Source organism: Papio anubis, chromosome 15, assembly GCF_008728515.1.
Source record: "Papio anubis isolate 15944 chromosome 15, Panubis1.0, whole genome shotgun sequence".
Lineage (NCBI taxonomy): Eukaryota > Metazoa > Chordata > Mammalia > Primates > Cercopithecidae > Papio > Papio anubis.
In genome coordinates this window covers 53,249,053-53,261,547 of record NC_044990.1, presented here as the reverse complement: position 1 = coordinate 53,261,547, position 12,495 = coordinate 53,249,053, and the positions used below count along the sequence as shown (strand labels likewise).

At 36.9% G+C, this 12,495-nt stretch overlaps 1 pseudogene; it reads right to left on the bottom strand.

Annotated features, from left to right (window-relative positions):
• Positions 1-3,381: 3,381 nt before the first annotated feature.
• Positions 3,382-11,944, bottom strand: LOC110741707 (annotated as a pseudogene).
• Positions 11,945-12,495: the final 551 nt, after the last annotated feature.

The window sequence follows — 12,495 nt, the reverse complement described above, 5'->3', positions numbered from 1 at the left end:
AAATTTCTTCCAAATTCCTGACTCTTTTTCACCCGTGCTTATAGGACTACCTAAAATTTTACCAATTAGAGATTCATTAGGGTTAGTTATTATCTGCTAGCTAAAATGTATAGAATTATCAAAGTGTTAATGGGCTATGAGTTCTTCACACATTTGTAAATTGGCACAACAAAATAATACTTAGAATTTGGCTTGCAATTTAACTGACATCATGCATTCCTATGGTTTATATTTTAAATTTTATTCTTCATTATCATCATGTAATTTAAGCAAAGGACTATTACAATTTCTTACCAGGTGAATATCAGACACAGGGTTTAATTGTCTTTTTTCTAACTTCAACCCAAGAGTCATCCCACAAATAGATTCTGAAATGTGGTTTCAGGAAAATGAAGTAAATGGTTTCTGGTAGTGAGTCTGGAGAAGAGGATAGGGAATACAGAAGGGGAAGTGAAGAACAGCAAGGCCCTGGGCTTGTGGTTGTCAGTGAAGAGGGGTGCCATGCACCAAGAGAACAGTATAAAAAGTGAAGTGAGAAAACAATTTCAAAACTCTTTTAAATAATCCCTACCATTAGCAATGAGGGGGAAAAGCTCTGTTTTGTCATCCTTCTCCTGTCCTCTCTGAATGACTGGGTCTGCTCTCAGGACATAGGTCGTCGGCCACATTTCAACTATATTAATAGTTGGGTGTATTTTGTGTGGTATCTTAGCAACATGATAGCTATGTGTGTGTGCAGTTGTAGTTTTTTAAAGCAGTCTCTTGAAACAACTGCTCTTTAGATTTTCAGAATAAAGTCAATTTTTAAATTCAGAATTCCCTACGTATGTTTCAGCGTTGGTTTCTTGATGTTATGTCTCTAAAGAGAGTGGACCACATCTTAAAAATGGACTTGCTTTAGAAAGAGCATCTTGTGTCCATCAGTTCAATAAACTGGAGACAGGCTGAGGCAATTACATCATAAACTCTTATTTTAAAAATGAATTAAAAAGCAACTTTTTTGACAGGCGACTTTGCAATTCACAGATTTCCTGATACTGCTCTCTAAATCTAAAGCATCCTCATTGTACATGCTCATTAGCATCTATAAATATAAATACTAGAGCATATTTTCAGTAAACTGAGGGAAGATAGTTATAAGCATACCTTGGAGATACTGTGGATTCAGTTTCTGATCACCATAATAAAACAAGTCATATAAATTTTTGGTTTCCTAGTGCATGTAAAACTTATGTTTATACTGTAGTCTTAAATATGCAATAGCATTATGTCTATAAAAACAATGTACCTACTTGAGTTACAAAATACTTTAAAATGTTAGTGATCATCTGAGCCTTCAGTGAGTCTTAATTTGTTTGCTAGTGGAAGGTCTTATCTCTATGCTGATAGATGCTGACTGATCAGGGTGATAGTTGCTGAAAGTTGGGATGGCTGTGGCAATTTCTCAGAATAAGACAATGAAGTTTGCCACATCGATTAATCTTCGTTTTACGAACAATTTCTTGGTAACATGTGATGCTGTTTGATAGCATTTTACCCACAGTAGAACTTCTTTCAAAATTGGAGTCAATCCTCTCAAATCCTGCCACTGATTTTTCATCTAGGTTTATGGAATATTTTAGATGAGTTCTCATTTCAACAATGTTCACAGCATCTTCACCAGGAGTACATTCCATCTCAAGAAACCACTATTTTTGCTTATTCATTAGAAGAAACTCCTTATCCCTTCACGTTTTATCATGGTATTGTAACAATTCAGTCACATCTTCAGGCTCTACTTCTGATTCTAGTTCTCTTGCTATTTCAACATCTCCAGTTACTTCCTCCACTGAAGTCTTGAGCCCCTTGGACTCATCCATGAGAATTGGAGTTAACTTCTTCCAAACTCCTATTAAAGTTGATATTTTGACCTCCTCTGATGAACCATGAATGTTCTTAATGGCAGCTAGAATGGTGAATCCTTTCCAAAGGTTTTTCAATTTATTTTGCCCAGATCTGTCAAAGGAATAATTTTCCATGGCAGCAATTACCTTACAAAATATATTTCTTAAATAATACATTTGAAAGTTGAAATGACTCCTTGATCCATGGGAAGCAGAGTGGATGTTCTGTTAGCAGACATAAAGACAACATTAATCTCCTTGTGCATCTCCAGTGAGCTCGTGGGTGGCTAGAAGTCTTTTTCTGAGTAGTAGGTCTCAACAATAGGCTTAGAATATTCATTTAACCTTGCTGTAAAAGGATGTGCTGTCATCTAGGCTTTGCTTTTCCATTTCTAGAGCACAGGCAGGGTAGATTTAGTGTATTTTTTTTATTATTATACTTTAAGTTCTAGGGTACATGTGCACAACGTGCAGGTTTGTTACATATGTATACATGTGCCATGTTGGTGTGCTGCATCCATTAACTCATCATTTACATTAGGTATATCTCCTAATGCTATCCCTCCCCACTTCCCCCTCCCCACAATATACCATGGTATGTGATTTTCCCCTTCCTGTGTCCAAGTGATTTCATTGTTCAATTCCCACCTATGAGTGAGAACATATGGTGTTTAGTTTTCTGTTCTTGTGATAGTTTGCTGAGAATGATGGTTTCCAGCTGCATCCATGTCCCTACAAAGGACACAAACTCATCCTTTTTTATGGCTGCATAGTATTCCGTGGTCTATATGTGCTACATTTTCTTAATCCATTCTGTCACTGATGGACATTTGGGTTGATTCCAAGTCTTTGCTATTGTGAATAGTGCCGCAATAAACATACGTGTGCATTTATAATCCTTTGGGTATATACCCAGGAATGGGATGGCTGGGTCAAATGGTATTTCTAGTTAGATCCTTGAGGAATCGCCACACTGTTTTCCACAAGGGTTGAACTAGTTTACAGTCCCACCAACAGTGGAAAAGTGTTCCTATTTCTCCACATCCTCTCCAGCACCTGTTGTTTCCTGACTTTTTAATGATTGCCATTCTAACTGGTGTGAGATGATATCTCGTTGTGGTTTTGATTTGCATTTCTCTGATGGCGAGTGATGATGAGCATTTTTTCATGTGTCTGTTAGCTGTATGCATGTCTTCTTTTGAGAAGTGTCTGTTCATATCCTTTGCCCACGTTTTCATGGGGTTGTTTGTTTTTTTTCTTGTAAATTTGTTTGAGTTCTTTGTAGGTTCTGGATATTAGCCCTTTGTCAGATGAGTAGATTGCAGAAATTTTCTCCCATTCTGTAGGTTGCCTGTGCACTCTGATGGTAGTTTCTTTTGCTGTGCAGAAGCTCTTTAGTTTAATTAGATCCCATTTGTCAATTTTGACTTTTGTTGCGGTTGCTTTTGGTGTTTTAGACATGAATTCCTTACCCATGCCTATGTCCTGAATGGTATTACCTAGGTTTTCTTCTAGGGTTTTTATGGTATTAGGTCTAACATTTAAGTCTCTAATCCATCTTGAATTAATTTTTGTATAATTTTTAAAGGCCCTGGTACTTCAGAAATGATAAATTACCATTGGCTTTAACTTTAAGTCACTAGCTGCATTTAGCTTCTAATAAAAAAGTCAGTCTGTCCTTTAAAGCTTTAAAGACAGGCATTGACTTCTCTAACTATGAAAGTCCCAGATGGCATTTTTTTCCCCAATAGACAGCTATTTCATCTACATGGAAAATCTGTTTTTTAGTGTATCTACATTCATCAACTATCTTAATTAGATCTTCTGGATTATTTGCTATAGCTTCTACATCAGCACTTGCTCCTTCACTTTGCACTTTTTCTTAAAGATAGTGAGATTTTATTTTCTCAATGCTGAGCTAAAAATTCCACACATTTGGCACATGTGTTACAAGGAGGGGGAAAATCAGAGAAACATCACTGTATAGCTCTCAGGTTTTGATACTGCAAGTACAACCATAACTTTGTTTGCTATTGGCAACTGGCAATCACCTCTGTGTTTACATTGAAGGCAGTGGGCATTGGTGGTATTCACCATCAAATACTGGTGGGCATGAAGCAGCTTTCTTTCCATTCTTCTGAATGTGATCTTCATTCATTGTCTCCAAAGCTTCTATCTTAGCTAAAAAAAAATCCCCTTCATTATCTGCTGAGATGTTTAAAACAGCATTGAAGAGGTCTCATTCATTAATGGCTTTCCTTACTACTCCTTTCTGGAAAAACTGTGAGACATTTTATAGTCATGGAACAATGATTCCAGTCCATTAAGACAAGTTGGTTCTCCTGACTGACTGATGTCAAACAACCAGACCTTTCCAGCATGCCAAAGTGTGTTATACTTGTTGAGGTTGATATGAAAAAGTGTACATTCATTACATAACTGCTGCATCAAATGAAGAGTTTGTTAGTAGGTTTCTTTCATTCCTTCACTATTGAGCTTTACTTCTTTTAATTTAGGGGCTGGAACATAATCATGGCCAATAAAAGACATAGTTAAAATGTATTTCTTGTACTCAAGTTGTATAACTGTTGGACAAAGGATTCTAGTTCTCTGCATTCTTGTGAGATTGTGGATTTCGCTTTCTGCCCACATGTGGATAATCTTATGTGGACTTAGTTCACTGAAGTGATCTTTATACCTAAGATCATCTTTAACTTATTGATCATGATTCTTCCACTCTTTAAGGGTTGTTGTAAATACCATGATGGCTCATTGTGTAGGTATGACTTTACTATATTCATCCTCCATGCTTTTTCTGTATACATGAAAGACAATGGATTTCTCTCCTGTACTAAAAGTCAGTGATTGTCTCAGACATTCTGGAGTTGACCTTTTCATACATAAAAAAACATGTCTCAGGATCAACTGCATTTTCTTCGGTAGAGTGCTCCTTTTTCTTGTGGAGGAAGGCACTTTGATGTTCTTCTGAGTAGGTATGTTGTTTTGAAGCCTCAAAAACTTTGTTTGGTAGTTTTAAATCCATTCTGTCTTCTACCTGAAATGTAGGTGCAAAATTTTCCATTCTTGCTGGATTCTTTCTCCCACATACTACTTCATGATGTTTGGTGGTAATGCCCTTTCCTTTTCCAATAAAACCCTTTTTGGGAGTGGGAACTGGTTTTGCTAGTCAGTAGAGATCATCATGAGTATCCTGGCAGTCAGCCTCATCTTCAGAGCTATCACTGTCTTCATCAGGATGGACTTTTCAATAGTTTTCAAAGGACATGGACATTTTTTTTAATCTCCATTGAATCTTTTTTTCTTTATGCCTAAGTTGTGCATCATATTCTTTGCCAAATTCCATCTGTAGTATCTGAGCCAACATTAGGTCACTGGAAGTGTCAATGTTTCCTCCAGTAATAAATGGCCTTTTAGCAATAGCTACTTGAGGAAAAGTGACAGTTTCTACCCCTAACTGCAGTTCTTTGACCAACTGTTCACTCATCGTATCAGCCAAAGAACAAGATGTTGTCATTTGAAGGGTAGCCCATGGACACTTACTGGGTCCCCCAGCCCACTGCTGACATGGGCTTAGGCAGTATCACTCCTGCCAGATTTTTGGGGGGAAGAAGTTCAGCAACAAGAACAGAGCAGAGAGGTGGTAGGATGGAAAGCAGGCTCTAGCAAGGAGATAGGTGGAGCCAAGGCAACCAGAGCTGAAGTGACAGATCCCTCTCGCATTTTTATGTGATAAAGATAGCTTCTGTCCCTAAGCTTCAGGAATGAACCTCTGCCAGCTTCAAGCTTTTCTCCTTTGCATCTTCCTCACCTCTCTCAGCCTTCACAGAATAGAAGAGAGTTAGGGCCTTGCTCTGGATGAGGCTTTGGCTTAAGGGGATGTTGGAGCTAGTTTGATCTTCTATCCAGACAACTAAACTTTCTCATATCAGCAATAAAGCTGTCTTGCTTTCTTAACATTTGTATGTTCGCTGGAGTAGCACATTTAATTCCCTCCAAGAACTTTTCCTTTACATTCACAACTTGGCAAACTGTTTAGTGAAAAATATCTAGCTTTTGGCCTATCTTGGCTTTCAATATGCCTTCCTCATTAAGCTTAATTATTTCTAACTTTTGATTTAAAGTGAGAGATCAGTGACTCTTCCTTTTACCTGAATACTTATAGGCCATTGTAGAAATTGTAATTTGTCTCATTTCAGTATTGTGTCTTAGGGAATAGGAAGGTGCAAAGAGAAGAAGAGAGATGGTAACAGCCAGTTCGTGGAGGTGTCAAAACACACACGATATTTACCTACTTTTTTGCCATCTTACGTGGGTGGGGTTCATGATACCCAAAAACAATTATAATAGTAACATCAAAGATCACTGACCACAGGTCACCATAATAGATACAATATCAATTTTAAAAGTTTAAAATATTGCAAGAATTACCAAAATTTGACACAAGTGTGCACATGACATTGGAAACATTGGGGCTGATAGACTTGCTCAGTTCAGGGTTGCCACAGTGTCTGTGAAGCACAATAAAATGAAGTAAAAAAAAATAGAGGTATACCTGTAATTAATGTTCGCTGTGTAATCTAAATGGAAAGTAAATGTAGGAGTTCACAAGCTAAATACATCTTAGAGACCCTTTAATCCAAGGAGGTAAGAGGAGAGAGACCATCCACTTGGTAACCAGAAAGGTATATATGTACCTTTATCGTGTTCTTTTTCCCCTAGACTCAACTGGGAATAATGTTTAACCACATGTCTTTTCTTACATGTGTAGTTTGAATAACGGCCATACAACTGTATGCTACTTGCAGCTCTTGATCTTCATTATCAACATTTAAGTGTTCTTTGGGGGCTGTTTTAAGACATGCTTTAAATTATGGATACTGATGTCACCTCTTTTTCACCCTCTGATTGAAGCCACAGCCTTCCTTAGATAATAAGGTTTTCCAAATTCTAACCTCTAGTTAGATGCAAATCAGAGCTTTTTGGGGGCATGTACCGTGTCTTGTTTTATAGTTAAACCAGTTAAATAGATAATTAGTGTCTTAGTTCGGGACACTGTAACAAAGTACGATAAACTGGGTCACTTATAAATATCAGAAATGCATTTCTCACAGACTTGGTGGCTGGAAGTCCAAGATCAGGGTGCCAGCATTCTCAGTTCTGGTGAGGGCCCACTTCTGGGATGTAGACTGCCAGTTTTTCATTGTAGCTTCACACAGTAGAAATTGATTGAGCTAATTCTATTTCCCTTTTCATAAGAACACTAATTCTATCATAGAGGTTCCACCCTCATGACCTAGTTACCTCCCAAATGGCTCACCTCCTAATACCATTATGTTGGGGGTTAGGGCTTCAACATACGAATTTGGCAGCAGGGTGCATAAACACACAATCCATGATAGTGGAGTAATGGTGAATTCTCCCTGTTTGCATTTAAATGGTTTGTAAAATCCCTCTAGGTGAAATAGCATATTGTATGGAATCATAGGAGGAGATTTTAGCATGTGAGCCACAGTAAGACGGAAAGCACATAGGATTTGTCTTAAGACAGACATGAATTCATTTCCTACCTCTGCAAAACAGGGTTGAAGATTCCTGAACCTTCTGAATTCCAACAGAGAAAATCTGGTCCTAAACCAATTGTCTAGTTACATCTTTATCTATAGAATATATATCAACTTGTCTGCTTCAAGAAATTAAATTGGGACAATTGACATTGATCATCAGCTGCTTTCTGTAAATCAGTAAAACAAAATTATTACCTTTTTCTTAAATTCAAAAATTATTTGTATTCTATAGATCTTACTTGTTTTCCTCCAAATTTAGTATTGATTTGTATGATATTGAGCAAATTAAAATGCTGGTCCAGCATATCAAATCTACCTTAGCAAAATTTGACAGATCATCTTTTAATATTGCACTACTCCTGCTTAACAATCCTCAGTATCTCTATTGTCTCATATCTGCATGTGGCCTCTGGGTGAAGGTAGATTAAGGCATAGGGAGAATCCTATTTTCTGGACTTTCATTTCTTTATTTCTGACTCCATCCTACATCAAACCATCAATATGTAAAGTTCTTTGTGACAGTTTTTGAATTATTCCATGTCTGCATTTTGACAGCAGGAATAATGGTTTTAATGACAGATACTCATCTTCCCAGGAAGTAAGAAAAGATGGGAATACAATGTTTCTCTTTACTTTATAAGAGTGTATTGTTATTTGTCATTTATTAACATTGTTTTGACTATTCTCATCATCAATCATTTTTCATGACCAGACTTTATTCTTTGGCAACACATCTCCCATTTTCTGTTGAGGAATCCCCTCTGGGAGATATTAGTTCAGCTACTGAGGGATATTCTGTTTCCTTTTACAGGCAATGACTGCACAGCCTGCAAGAGGCCTGTTTTGGACATTAGTTGTTAATGTAAGTAATAATGATAATGAATTGCCCACTTGAATGTGTTATACATATTTCTAAAAGGGTTGCCTTTTAAAAATAGATAATGAATAGAATAGACTTTGGACAAGTGTGATCTCTGAATGAAAGCATCTTCTTGTTTATTAACAGCCACAGGTGTTCTGAGTCCATGTCTTCCAGGCCAGTGACCCTGATTGTAAAGGTCACTTTACATACTGTCATTTCATGACTTCTGGCTTTCTCATGATGGATTAAAACAACAAAGGAATCACAAAGAAAAAAAGGGAGGGGGAGCTGATGGGAGGCAAACTCAATGAGACACTGCATTACTCTTTCTGTAGTCTCTGGTTCCTGGTGAGAGGTGAGAGCAGCATTCTGGTGGCCTCCCGAAGAGATGGGAGCTGGTTGGTCGAATCCTTCTCTCCGCTTGAACAGCTCACAAAGAGCTTGTGTGTGCCATGCTGCTGGTAATCCAGCTCATCTGTTTCATCTGCCTCCTGTGAGATAGGGGAATAAAAAATAGGTAAAATACTCTAGAGAAGCTTGAAATGACTGATGATATTGTCATTTGGTATTGCTTGGGCTTGCATGTTAAGTCATGCTTCTCTCTGCTATGTCTCCCACTCCTTCTGGAAAAGAATTTAAAGTCAAACAGGATAGGTTGATAGGTAGAAAGCAGAAATGCGTACATTACAGGTTAAATCTGATTTTTTTTCTCTGGGAGAAATAAACTAAGAACATGAAATTCGGGGCTCACAACCCAGGTTTTCCTTAGCAGGACTGATTTTGAGAAAGTTGTAGAGTTAGAGAAATCAATACCCTTTGTTTTGGGTCTGTACTCTGTTTTCAACATTACAATACAATTTAATGTATAATGTCTATGTGTCATTTAGTTGTTCTTATGTTCCATGAATTAATTTATTATTCAAAAACAATGTCTATTAATTTTACCCAGTTTACAAGTGACATAGAATTTGAGGAAAAAGAGTAAAGCACAAACTTATTTGAAACTATAAAGTTGGGATGAAGTCAAACTCTGAATGGATCTGAACATTGGGCATTTTCTGAGGATTGATGACCGGCTAGGAGGAGTTGATGGTGCTTGGCTGAAACTCGGGCCATTAACTCCAGCCAGTCATTAATTGCCTAGAAATGTCCTGGGCTGAGGTCATTATTGCTATTATAAACTAAATTAATGCCCTGTGCTTTAGCCAATAAGATTATTTGAATTATCTTTATTCTCCATTCAATTTATAATTATAAAAATGTACCAGAAGCAATCAGACCAGATGATAGATTAATCACATGCAAAATTACATTCTAAATGAATTGTTTTGGATTCATACAGCTACCCAAAGCATTTGAAGAAGTTGATTCCTCTGTGTTGGCATTTATTGAAGTTGATTTTCTATGCTGCACCCCAGTTCCTCCACACTACTTCCTATGATTGGTTCAAATTCAAGTAAATACAATGAATGAGATTTTCAATTCACAATGTATAGATTCAACTTGCTGGAAGATATAATAGTTTGATTATGGGGTGTGAAAAATTGGGATGGTGGACATGGGGATAGCAGAGTGGGTAGATGTGGGAAGAATATAAATCCGTGAATAAAAAGCTATATAAGACCTAAAACATATATACACAGACACAATTTATTGACTTTGTGTCATATTTTGCAGTTTACAATTATTTTTATATTCATTATTTAACTTTACTCTTTCAGTAACATTTTCAGTGAAGTATGGCAGATATTATGATTCCATTTTTTATAGGAGAAAATTGAGGTCTGAACGTTTAAGCAATTTGCCTTGTGTGGCATTGTTACAGATGACCACAGCTGTCCTCAATCCAAGTTTGTTTCTCCAGTGTTAGTCTATAGCAAGGATCATTATTTTGTCCTGGGATGTTCTTTTAAGTTTTTATGCTGACAATGACTCAGTACTACTAATAAGTATTAGAATGTCTTTAAAAGCCTTTTTCAAGGTATGTCCAAACTTCTTGAGTTCTTTAGAGGAAGAGTGCTATAGAACTAACAAGTAATATAGCATTTTGATACTTCAGGATGAGAAGATCCATTTGCTGCTTTATCTTCTCAGGATCTGCTTGAGTATTTGTTTTGTTCTTAAGCCATTCATATTTGTGTTAACCTATAACCTAATTAGGTAAATTATTGTATTTATATGATGCTTTTATATGTCTGTATTCTAGTCTATATGTGGAAAGCCTCTTAAATAAAGAAACCTGCTATGATATAATCAGAATTTTACTGGCATACTACAGCAAGGAAGAACAATTAAAAAGAATTTCTGAAAAAATATTTGCAAATTAATTAACCAAGAAAGAATGAGTTTTTATTGTTTATGGATTGCCCTAGGAAGTCCTTAGGATATGATATCAGCAGCAGAATGAACATTTGGATGAACTGGTTTTTTTTTTTTTTTTTTTTTTTTTTTTTTTTTTAAGGCAAGGGTCAATTCAAACTAGATGATACCCTGAGCTAAGAAGTATTATGCAAGTTATATGGCATTCTACAGTTACAACTGTAAAGCGATTGTTCTCATTCTTACATACCTAGTGGGGGTGATTGTTCCTATTCTTCCTCCTGAACTTCTTCTTACATCCAAGCTCTGGCCAGACCTGAGGGGCAGGCAGAGAAGACTCTCATTCCAGATCTACACTACTGTTAGAATCCCTAGATAATACGTTGTCTCAGAAACAACAAACAATAGTTTAGAGTCAGACCTGGGTCTCTTCTTTGTTTCTCCTTTCATCAAATGAGGAGTTGGATTATGTGATAAGATAGTGACTATGCAGAAACATGTATGACTCCAGGAAGTCCACACTTGGCAACTGCAACATTCACAAAAACTGAGAGCAGAATGATTAGAATCTAGACCAAGGAAACACATCACAGTCTATTGGGGTCTACCTTGAAGAGCCAGGTGAACATCTCAGAGGTGAATTGTTCTATTTGACCAGTTGTGTTTCTCCAACTGCATCTGAAGTGTTAGCAGTGACACAGATACCACATTGATAAACTGAGAGAAAATCTAAAACTGTGATTTTTAGTAATTATCAAAATCTAAAACAGTGATAATTACTTCTTGAACTGAAGAGTTTAGATTGGTCCAATGAGCTTTCAGAGCTACGAAAGTATCATTTATAACATCAGGTAAGATTTAGTTTCCTACTACCTTTCCAATTGTATAAATTTCTCACTATCTTTTCCAATTGTATATACCCCATTATAGGAATTATTACATTAATAATGCATATACAAAAGTAAATTAGTGATTCTTCTGTATAATTCTTCAGAGTAGCCTGTGTGGCTTCATTTTGTAAGTTCCTGGGCACATGCTGTAAGGAGACGTGTTTCCTATGGGATGTCAAGCAAAACCAGTAATAATTACCTGATAGATGCAACCGGTTTATTTGTGAGAAACAAGCAAAGAATGGGTTCCATAAATAAAATAGTACTTAAGAGGGCACAGACTATGTGGTAGTCTAGGAATCATTTAACATGGCAGGTGTGCCAGTTATCTGTTTTGGAAAGGGCAGAGTCTCTGGAGTTGAACAACTCCTATAAAGCAGTTGAAGAGTCTCTGAAGGGTAAAAGTGAACTGTACAGAAAAAAAAAAATAGCTCCAATATTTATTCCTTGCGCTGTTACATGCCTGGCCTCTATGGACAGCACTGTAATGATTTTTACAGAAGCACTTTGTTCTTCTAGTCAGAGTCTATTTTTTTTTTTTTTATGATTAGAAGTTAGGGTTAACAATGTGGGGATATTTTAGGTACCAGAAGGGGCCACTGCAAAGAAGATGACTCTCTGACTAGTTTAGGGTCATGACTAGTAGATAGAATTGTATCCAGAGGATCAGGCAATCCTGGAAAGTGAGCAAGGTATAATCATTCTAGTCATGACCCTACGATTTTGAACTCCCATTCAAGGGAGGTTAAGAGTATTGCATGGGATAGTGCAAGACATAATAAATCCTATTTCTATTGGTGGTTATACTATGGGCCTCAGTCCCTCCTTTGGTTGTGGTTAGAAAGGGTATTTTACTAGTTTGGGTAAAGGGTTGGTTAGTATAGTCTGAATGTTGATGGGCTCAGTACCCTCAAATCCTACCAATATTGGTAAAATTTTTGGACCACGTGAAACCT